Source organism: Amblyomma americanum, chromosome 10, assembly GCF_052857255.1.
Source record: "Amblyomma americanum isolate KBUSLIRL-KWMA chromosome 10, ASM5285725v1, whole genome shotgun sequence".
NCBI lineage: Eukaryota > Metazoa > Arthropoda > Arachnida > Ixodida > Ixodidae > Amblyomma > Amblyomma americanum.
Genome location: NC_135506.1, coordinates 89,320,463 through 89,330,401, shown reverse-complemented (window position 1 = coordinate 89,330,401; position 9,939 = coordinate 89,320,463). Strand labels below are relative to the sequence as shown.

Sequence of the window (9,939 nt, the reverse complement as noted above, 5' to 3'; positions counted from 1 at the left end):
TAGACGACGCCACGTAACCTCTTGTTCTTTAGTAAGTCTTTTGTCTGGAGGGGGGAAAATTCTCCTCGCTAGTTTAAAATGATTGGTGAGATCATGATATGTGATCATTGAGTCCTTCGTGAAATTCAGGGAGCCAGACTCATCCACTTTTCAAAGCACAGCTATAGCAGAGCGCAAGAAGAGGTTTCAAAATTTGGCGGGTAAAGTTAGTTGCTCTAACACCCACAGGAGGCCGCTATTAAGGAAAAAAAACGATTCGATCATGACAATGTCAATTTTTTCACTACTAAATAAGTAAGTGCACTAAATAAAATAACAGTTTTTTGTGAGTAAACCTGCTATATTTAGCACGGTGCTGAACTTAGGATATAATGAAGATATTTTACCAGCAGCTACTCATATCTTGCAAGCGTCACTGTCACAAGTTTGTGTTTGATGTAGTGACTATATATACCGCAAGCGAAGTCTAAGCTACGTACTTCCAAAGTACATATACTAAAATTGGAACGATACAGAGAAGATTAGCATGGCCCCTGCGCAAGGATGACACGCAAAATCGTGAAGCGTTCCACATTTTTTTGTGTCCATAAACCCTCTTTTTGCGCATAAACCCTGCCGACTCCGGCAGTCAGGCTCTGATTGCACATGCACGCAAGCCAACATCAGATTACGCCTTTTATTGTGTGAGTGCTACTTCACTAGCAAAGATGAAAAACCCGAGGTGTGTGCGAAGCCTCAACATTTGACGGAGCGCCAGCGCGGAGGCCTAGCATAACGAGAACAAAAACGAGCACACCGCCCAGCGAGCATCAAATGGTCGGAGTTCGGAAAAACCGCGCGGTCAGGTCCGCCCGACGTGGTAGGGAGAGAGTGCGAAAAAATTTATTTGATCTTTGTTATTGTCGTAGCTTGAGGTCCTGCTTGAGCCCTTCTTCAAAAGCAGCGGTCGTGCCGTTAGTCCAGGGCGCCACTTGCTTCTGCTGCCCGCTTGGCACGTTGGCATGCTGATCATTTTCGTCGTTGCTGGTCAGCATCTGCTGGTCAGCAACTGCGCTGCACTTAGGTATTTAATGATTGGGTTTACCGGTGTTTGGTCGCATTCCCCCATCACATATGTGTGATACAATATGTGGGGATATGCCCTGGCTATCCCCACATTCATCCGTAAACGTACGTGAAGTGCCCGCGTGCTCTTGCGTTCGGAAACGGTCGCGTTTGTTTTTGTTAGTGGCTATTGATTAATCAAATAACAATGGAAGGAAAAGATGTTGCTAGCCGCGGCATCTGCCATCGAAACCTGAAGCAGATGAGCTGCCACTAGCGGACAGGGAGAGATCAGGGATAGGGAAAAAAAGGGTAAAGCGATAGTAAGAAATAATAGCGGTAGTAGTAAATACGGCCGGTAACGGCAGAAGCACATGCTCGCGGCTCACTGTAAAAAAAAAAAAAAAAGGCTGGAGTGGGAGCCCGGCCTTTCCGCTTTTGGATGCCTCCTTTCCAGGCTTGAATCTTCCGCCGAAGGTCACTTTTTGCGAACGCGGCGCAGTACTAATGGTAACACATTAAAACGTTTTCATGTAGGCGGTAATCCTGCGTTTCCTTGCTTCGAGCGATGATCGACGATCGCACCCTGAAGCCAGCGAAACGTCAGCGTGGTCCTGCAGTTTCGAAACCGGAATCCATTGTCAGGAGCTAATCTCCAGCTTTCGAAACCGAAACTCATTACCAGGAGCTAGCGTCGTGTAGCGGCGCGCTCACGAAATGCCACAGGCGACGCGCCAGATGCACGCGTGTATGCGAAGTAGCGTAGCGTTGGTAGTAGTGTTGCGTGCCCGGTTTAGCGGCCGCAAATTCAAGCTTTTCATCGTTTCTCGAAGCGTGTTTTGAGGCAGTCCGAATAGCGACCTCAAATGCTTCTTCAGCCTTTTGTCAGGTCTGTACTCACTTGTTACATTAGCACGCGAAATTTTAGCCAAGTGCGATTTCGTTTTCGATCTCTCGGCTAGCTTTGCTCGCCGTCGTCCGTTTTGGAACAAAAGAAACTAAGGGGGTGTTTTAAGGAACGCGGAGTTTATAATGCGTGGTATAGAGTTTAAAAATGTGGTTGCTGCAAGGCGTTTGGGACATCTTTTTTAACGAAGCAGAACCCCCGGACATGTTTTTTTTTTTTTTAGTGTCGGTACTTTGACGCCGAAACCAGCTCTCCACTCTGCTAACTTTAACTGCTTTGGCGTTTAAAGCAGTGACCTGCCTATTAAAATGGCTGTCCGCTAAACAACGTATTTGTTACCGACAGTCGTGTAACCTCCGAATTTTCATTGCTTTCCGCTGACCGGTTAGTTACCTAGCACAGTGAGGAATATACCGAAAAAATGCTTTCTTAAGCTTCGAATTCGATAGGAAATGCATATGAATGCCGAAAGGGGCCTTAATGCACGTTCTAATGGATCGCCTGTGAAATAGACTGCGTGAAGTTTGACCTCTGTACAACGTTGAGTCGTGAACGACGTCGTTAAGCTGGTTGCTTTTTCGCTGCTCTGTGGACGACGTCCGCAGCTGCCGCTGTGCTGACGTCACAGTCACGCCACCGCCGCCAGCACCTGCCATTTGCACCTGCGCGACCCCGTTCAGCGGCTTCGGTCGCCTCCGCGCGAATGTTCTCGGCGATTTTCTCACAACGGTGCGGTGCGGCCCTCAGTCGCAGAGACCAGATTGTCTCTGCAAATGTTGACTAGCTAAGAAGAGCTCGAAGCAGCAGCGGATACTTTGCGTTTCATGCGAAGGATAAGGAAGATCTCCCCGCCTTCCAGGAGTCAGGGGCGGATTTAAAGGGGGATGGGCGAGCACCCTCCGCCCCAGGCAAGAAATTTTGCCCAGGAAAACCATGTTGACACCCATTCTTTTGGGGAAAAAAATAAAGCTAAGAAATAAATGGTTTTAATAGGACTGCCTCCTATAAGAAGGACCCATAACTCCACCCCTGCCAGGAGTCCTCCTGGTTTCTTTTTTTTTTCCCCCACGTAATATATTCTAGTGCAACCAAGTATCCTAAGAATCCAGAAGACTTGGGGAACGTCATATGGCCAGAACCAAAGTTCCCATAAATATATTTGCCACACTGTTTGTGGTCGCGTGCTGAAACGAATATATTACAGCATATTTGTTTAACTGCCTTAAATTTTAATTTAATACAAGAAAAATGCTTCCTTCCATGCATTCCATGCAAAATGTTGTTTCACGGGCATCATCGCAGCTTCCATAACTAGTTCTGCCACTGTCGCCTTGTATTGCTGCCATGCCATTTTTCTTCAGTTATATCCTGTGTGTGCCCTGCTTCATCTGGTTCCAAGTCTAGCTAACGTTACATGGTCAACATGCAAGCAGACTTGGCATGTACGGCTCACAATGCTTGGTGCCAGACGTGATCAAACACTTGAGATTTTGGCTTTGTGGTGTTTCACGAAGTGTTTTATGTGAGAGTTGCCATTCAGCCCCTTCACGGGCAAATTTTTTGCAGGTGGTCTCTGGAACTACAAGACATGGTCACATGTGCTCACAATGAAAATTTGATTTTTGCAACCGAAATTCCAGGAAATAGAACGGTGGGAAGTAATCTTCCCAGTGCTCAATAGGTGCACAAGTTTTGCCGAAGTGTTTATTTTGTATCTAATAAGACGAAATGCTCAAGACTGCAGACTTGAAAGTAAATTAAACATTCATGGAACAGTCTTCCACTTGAAAAGGCACATTGTTGCCGGCTGCTTTCCAGAGTCCAGTCATAGAGAGTGGAAGCGAGTCATGTCTTTTCCCCACTCCTTGGGACCGGGCTCTTCATCCTGAGATGACAATCCAGATTCTGCTTTGGGTCCGTTTTCTCTGGTGTACATGACATTACTATGGTCCGGAGGCAAATCGTCCAGGCATAGTGATGCCATCTGCCATGCTGCACCACACTTGTCCGTTCTGAGTGCTTGAGACAGCTTCAGAAATGCTAAGGAGAGTCATAGCACTACATTTTAACCATACATTTATAATAAAATAATGTATTTTTATGTTGCTTACAAAATGGTTTTAAAGATCTTACGCAGCCTTTGATGCCCAAGTTTAAGAAAAGCAGTCTCTGGACATTGTTGATAATTGTTGATTTGAGCGCAAGAAAAAGTCGGGATCTGTCAATCATTTTTTCGCATGAAATGGTGCAGCTGTTTTTTTCGTTCGTTTAAGTTTAGCAGGGCCTACACGAGATCGCAAAACGCTAATGTGATGAAAAAAGTGCTTCCCACGGGCTTGCCCATGAAAGGGTTAATACATATACTGCATGCTGTGGACAAAACAATTGTATAATGATGTCATATGTCATGCAGTCATATGCAAGCTTAAACTGCACGTATAATACCCCTGCCACACAAGGGGTGCCACAAAGGCTTTTGAAAACCAGGAACACTGGTTCAGAAACACATCGTGCATAGCTGCACAACATAAGTGGCGTAATTTGTCCGAAAGGGGCTTTGAAGCAAAGGCATCCATCTGGAATCTTTGAACCCCAAAGGAGTGGTCCTCAAAAAGCTGTGGTCGCTGCTCCATCCAGCGTTAGAAACTGAAACTTAAAAAGAAAATCTAAGCATTTCTGTAGTTTTACTCTTTTGCAAGCTGCCTATATTTTGAGCTCAGATTTGAGACAAAGTAAAAATGTTGCACAGGCACCGAGAGGTCCTTGATCTTACCAGTTGCAAAACTTTGTTCAGGAAGGAAGGAACATGTGTTTATTGAGAGGGAAAAAGGCGGTTGAAGCAGACTTCTCTTCCAACAGAGCAGTGCCCCAGGGCTTCGTTCTCACCCCCACATTATATTATGTGGCTTTTATTCCTCTTGCTCGAGCCTTAGAGACCATCCCTTCTATCCGTGTGCTTGCATACGCCGATGATCTAACCTTGTGCTGCTGTCATCCAGATGCGTCTATCCATCAGTCGGTCCACCAGCACGCGCTCGATGTATTGACATCTCTCCTCCCACCTCTTGGTCTAACCCTCTCGCCTACTAAATCTTGTTTCATTCGCATTGGAAATAAGGCCGGCTTACGGAAAGGTCTCCCCTAAATTTTACGATAGATAGTCCTCTGATTCTTCAGGTAGAAACTGTTCATATTCTTGGCCTTCTCCTTCATACATCCAGGAGTGGCACCCTGTGACTGACAGCCACCTGTGAATAGGCTCACGCTACCCTAGGTCTGATTCGTCGCATAGCTGTGTGCTCTGGAGACGTGCATGCTCATACGGCCCACCAGCTTGTGCGCTCTATCCTTTAGCCACGGATAATATATCAGACTCTATTTTAACTTCTCACCCGCAGACAATGAGACTCCCTTGAAGCTATCAATCGTGAGGCTATGCGTGCCATAACATATCTGCCCTTTTAACACCCATACTCGTGCTTCGGGAGTTCACCCAACTTAATACACTCAGTGAACTCATCGACTTACGGGTGGTAAACAGAGCTCAAAAACAGTCTCTCCAACTTTATCGTTTAAAGACACTTCCTCCGTGGACATACTGTCAGCTCACAGGCAATTGCTCCACTGTTTCCCCGGCTATATCAGCCGCGTATCTGACTGAAGGTTCTTGTGCACGGATGCATCACATACTGCAGAGCGGGGAGTTACTGTTGTTGGTATAGTCCCTCCCATCCACATTTTAACTCTCGGACAACATATACCTCGCATACGTACACTTCCCTAGCATTGGAACTTCAGACCATTTACAGTGCAATTGCTTCCCTTCCGCTCATTCCCACAATCAATACAGTTCATCTCTACACAGACTCCCTCGCTACCCTTAAACAGCTAAAGGCTGTTCGACGCACATTCCAGATTACACAATCAATTCATGCGTTCTGCGCAAAGTATCCATGTCCTGTGTGCATGCACTGGATTTGCGGCCATGCTCAGGATCCACATAACATTCAAGCGTATGCTATGACTCACCTTGGCACATCAAATGGCTGCCATCGTCTTCTCTTCCCCATAGATCCGTTCCTGTCCCATGTTTCCGATTCCGAAGTTCTGTGCCAGCGAACACGTGCTCTAATTTCTCCGTGTTCACCCCTTTCGCCTTTGAGCTGCACCGAGTAGCTGGGCTGCTGCTCCTTTGAGGTCTTGCTCCTTTGGTGAAGTGAGGCGCCTTTGCTGGAAAGGTCTTCGAAGAGTGCCATACTGGTAGCACTCTCATCTCAGCATTAAATTAATGGAGAGTTAAAAATATATTTTGCTGCATTGTGAGCAGGAACTTATTAACATAAACTGTAATTTGATTTCTGTAAGCTAGATGGCTAATTTAATGAGTGAATGGGCTTTGCATTCAGGAAATCGGAAGGTTATGGGCATAGATTTGGATTCTGTCAAAGCGATCTTCAACGGGTTCGCTGTGCTGTTCTTGTCGTCGGAGCTGCCATAGAGGCTCATTACCAATCCTTTTACCCGTGCGGCCATGTGGGTAATGTGTGTCAGCAAAAACCGAGCAAGAAATTGCGGGTGCTGAGAACTATGAGTCTCGATTTTAAATGCATTTCTCCATTGAAAACCTCCTGTTTTGGGCAAAGGACATCTGACAGCCGAAGTGGAGAGCTGAGGTGCCACTGGTAGATGTGCATTCAGAAAGTGCGAAAGTATAGACATTCACTTGCAAATAAATGCAGCTATCTACTGAGATGTGCCAATCAAAGGTAACAAGTGTGCATACAAGACCACCATTGGTGCTCTCTTAAAAACGTTTCTCGTTTGTTGCAAAAGTTGGATAAGTAAAATTTTGTGGGTGAAATGCTCATAAAGATTGGGTGATAGGTTCTGCCCTTAAGGATGGCGCAACAGCATTAATGGTTACTTACTACTTTCTTTTGTTGCCTCTTCTAGTTGCACATACTAACTAGTATTCAGCAGTAGGCATACTAGACCATGTGGTACACCATGAGACACAAGGTTCTCCCTTAACCATGCTGAATGAACAGGACTCGGTGGCCTTGAGGTAACGTGTCCGACACTGAATCCAAGGGTGATGGGTGTGATTGCCAACCAGTTACCTCAGGTTTATTTTCAGCGAAATTAATTTACTTTCCATTCTTATATGTCATAATGACATTTCATTCATGCTACAATTTAGTAGTCGTAATGCAACTCGAGTTTTAATCATTTTCATTCCACAGCTCAAAGCGTGACATCACAACGCGCACGAATTTTTCTCCGAATGTTCGCTTTAATGCTGGTGTGTTAAAACAAGATGTTGGAAGTGCTTCTTTGCACATTTTTACTTGATTGGTTCGGTGCATGAATGCTCAGTAGTATGTTTACTATGGAATTTTGCAGTCAGAGCTGTTTATGGGACACTTTTTGTTGCGAGCCACCGTGGTGGCTCAGTAGTTATGGCGCTCAGCTGCTGATCCAAAAGACGTGGGCTCGATTCCCAGATCCCTTCATTATGGCGTTCCTCATAGCATGAGTCGCTTTGTGACATTAAACCCCATGAATCAAACCAAACCATTTGCTGGGGACCGTAAGTAGTCCTTCCCTCAAATCAAATGAGAAGCCCATGCATGTATCCCATGTCTTTTGCCTCGCGCAACCTTCAATGTCAATCTGGTGGGCTGCACGATTGTTAGATGCTGCCAAATGCTGTGAAATGCCTCTTGTGTGCTTTGTTATATCAGTGTACGGATTGTAAGTAGTTGTAACGAAGGGCGCTATAGCATTGTTACACTGTGTGGACAACTGATTGTACCGTGAATAAAGTGGTGAAAGGACAGAAATTTTAAGCAAAACCAGAGTTTTTATACTGCTTTTATTGACCTTTATCCGTGATGCAGCAGTATACTTGTGTAAGAATTTTTTTTTGCAAGCTTTACCTGTTTTTTTCTTAAAGCATTAACGTCAGATTGAAATTTCACAATTTTCTTAGAGGTATCAGGGATGGTTGACACAAGTCTAAGATATTTGTTATTGAATGACGTGCCTGTACAACGCAGCTAAAGTCCTTTCAATAATTCTCCAGTCGGTGTGCTTCCAACTTGGTGTCGCTGTTCATTACAATCTTTTTTAATACTAATCAGTGTTGTTGGCCATGTTAAAAGGCTTTCTGTAGTTTCATTCATTTCTTTTTTGTGGCATTAAAATTCAGTTCTGTAAGTGTGTGAGAGGTAGAGCTAAAAGACAAATTATGGTTGCTACACTCAAAAGGCAATTGTCCTCGCTGGTGTCATTAGGACAAACTCGGTGATAAGTCTCAATGCTGTGAACTGTGTGCTCTCCATAACAGTGGCGAAATTTTCCCCTCTGGTCTGGCTGCTGCATTAACAGACAAATTCTTTAGTGCTTCATGCGAATGGACTCACTCAGATTTAATCTATGCCCTTGTTCTGGAATGCAGGCGCTTCGTACGCGAGAGCAAGGCGGTGCCAGTGGAGGTGTGCCAGTGCTCCAGGGAGTGGAGCAACGCAACGCCAGGCTCTGTAAAAGGGTCAGAGGTGTCCTCCTTGGCCTTGCTACGCTTCCTGTCCAGTCTGGTGGTGACTGCGTGAGCTTCCTGGCGTGGTTAACTGGTGCCCTTGCTACCGTATCTGCTGCTACCTCCACTTGTGGTGTGGCAGTCATTCTTGCCATCAGCGATTCCCTGAACCGGACTTCAGCTGTGAGTTAACCACTGGGTTAGTGCCATCATTCTTCTGCCATTTAGTAATCATCTGTGTGCTCTTAACAGTAGTTTGTCCTTTGAACTTCTCCAACGTGCTTCATTGCTCTTGCTTTGATGTGAATGATTTTACTTGTTATAGGTTTGACAGTACTTATTAAGTGTGAAAGTTTAACAGCAGATTGAAGGAAGCCTTCAATGAAGTACTACTCTTCAAGATTTTTCTTTTTTGTGGGACATTGCTTATAGAGACTGAGTGACTCTTTGGAAAATCATAAAAGGAATGAGCATCATAGTGTGAGTGAGCTTTGTACCTTTAAAAATTTTAGGACTGGTACTGTATGATCGATTTTTAGCCGCCATGTTGATGATTACACGTGTAGCGATCGGCATAGACCCCAACCTGCTATTAATTATAGCCATTTCATATCAAATTCAAGTTTAGGCTATGGCCTTGTTTGGAGGCCTTAACGCGTATATGCAAAATGGAGGGGCCGCCACGGTGGCTCAGTTGTTATGGTGCTCTGCTGCTGACCCAAAAGACGCGGGTTCAATCGTGGCCGCGGCGGTCAAATTTTGATGGAGGCGGAATTCTAGAGGCCCGTGTGCGATGTCACTGTGCGATGTGAGTGCACGTTAAAGATCCCCAGGTGGTCGAAGTTTCCGGAGCCCTTCACTGCAGTGTCTCTGATAGCCTGAGTTGCTTTGGGACGTTAAACCCCATACAACTAACCACGAACTCAGTGTTGGATAAAAGAAACCAGAAACTGGCAGAAGTGAGATCTTAGCCACGTGTTGTGCGAGTAAATGGGAGTATAGTTCTTAGTAAACAACTCAAAAGAAGCTCAAAGCAATCATGATGGTCCCAAAATTATTTCTTATAATGCGCGGTAAAGTACGGCAGAATTCATGATAATTTCAGGTTGCCTCAATTTAAATATGCCCAGATGTCTTTCTGAGAATACTAGAATGTCCTAAAACCTATAAATGGAAAAGTTAATGGGTACAAACCTTAAGCATTTGTTTCTTTGAAGCAGATATAGTTCAATTCTGTATGCTGCGTGCTGCAGCGCAGAATATCTATGGAAGCGTGCCAAGAAACAAGTGCATGTAAAAAGATTGTGTGGCCGAAATTCAGTGCAGGCCTGCTTCCTTTGTAATCGTTTGGGTGGAATACAGCTTTGCTGCAGAAACGGCACAAGCTTTCTCACCCTGTGGTAATGGCATGCGGCCACTGGTTGCAGGATATGTGAAAGTAAGAAGTTTC

At 45.1% G+C, this 9,939-nt stretch overlaps 1 long non-coding RNA gene and 1 other non-coding gene across 6 annotated transcripts in view; both read left to right on the top strand.

Moving 5' to 3' along the window:
- Positions 1 to 475: 475 nt before the first annotated feature.
- On the top strand, positions 476 to 578 carry LOC144108907 (U6 spliceosomal RNA). The gene has a single exon (XR_013309547.1). It is a non-coding gene; the product is annotated as a U6 spliceosomal RNA (small nuclear RNA).
- A 1,199-nt stretch (positions 579 to 1,777) lies between these two features.
- LOC144107808 (uncharacterized) overlaps positions 1,778 to 9,939 on the top strand; it is a 31,366-nt gene continuing 23,204 nt past the window's right edge. For 4 of the 5 annotated variants that reach the window (XR_013309390.1, XR_013309393.1, XR_013309391.1 and 1 more), the window contains exons 1-2: positions 1,778 to 1,933; positions 8,412 to 8,688. This is a non-coding gene — a long non-coding RNA (uncharacterized LOC144107808). The remainder of the gene's footprint in view (positions 1,934 to 8,411; positions 8,689 to 9,939) is intronic. The other variant, XR_013309392.1, reaches the window with a different exon arrangement.